The following is a 988-nucleotide window of genomic DNA, read 5'->3' as shown; positions in this document are numbered from 1 at the left end:
TTTATCACAAGAGGCCAAAGCTAGATCTTCAGCAACACTATCACAGTGTTTGAATGGAAGGAAGGAGAGCTAATTTACTTGAATGTAATGCGTATTTACTAACTGTCCACTTTTGACGTGTTCAGCTACAGTGGCTCTAATGGAAAGAAAAATGTCCTATGTTATGGAGAGATTCTTGCTAATGCATTGAACTGGACTGAGAGACAGCAGATTGGTATGAATTACTTGGTACTTGTAAATTTTCTGAGAGAGCAAACAATATTATCAGGAGTGTTGCAGCAGGTACGCTAGGCTGTAAAGTCACAGATATACAAATATACATACTGTTTGCTGCTTGGTTATTTCTCTTCATAAGCATGCGTACTTTTGAAATGTCCTTTTACTGCTTAGATTATTTTCTCTATCTGCTGGTGCATGCAGAGGGTGAAAGCCTCCAACAGCAGCTTTCAGTTCTGTCTCCAGTGTATATTTTTGCCTGATGATTTGCTCGAGTGAATGACGAAAAGAGCAGTTGTGCTTTTAATGGATATATTTTTCATGGGAGGACTCGGAATGTCTCACCTGTGTGTGCACACCAGCACACATACAAGCCTGAAGTTGTTATAAGTAAAAACGTGAGAGAAAGTGTTGAATGGATGCCAAAGTCCTACATTTTAGAGCTCACTGTTATGAGAGAGACATACTCAATTAGCACTCTCTGAAGTCAGTTTTCATATATTTTTATAATCTTTTACTATCAGTGTTGGCCATCTAATGGCAACAGCAGTGAGGGCTTTGGAGGCAGAGGCATACTGGGAACTTGTTTTTTTTATTATTTGATTTTGTTTTGTTGGATTATTCTTATACAGGAGTGTTTCCTAATACTGATTATTCACCACAGACTCCAATCAGTAGCAAACTAGGAGAAAACACGGAGTAGTAGGACACAGAACAGTAGTAGTAGTACAGAAGAGTACTGATGCACAGGGCAGACAGAAACAACAGCTGA

Source organism: Tinamus guttatus, unplaced genomic scaffold, assembly GCF_059628265.1.
Source record: "Tinamus guttatus ecotype Peru unplaced genomic scaffold, ASM5962826v1 Tinamus_guttatus_pri_ptg001430l, whole genome shotgun sequence".
NCBI classification, from domain to species: Eukaryota; Metazoa; Chordata; class Aves; order Tinamiformes; family Tinamidae; genus Tinamus; species Tinamus guttatus.
Note: the sequence above shows the minus strand (reverse complement) of the source record.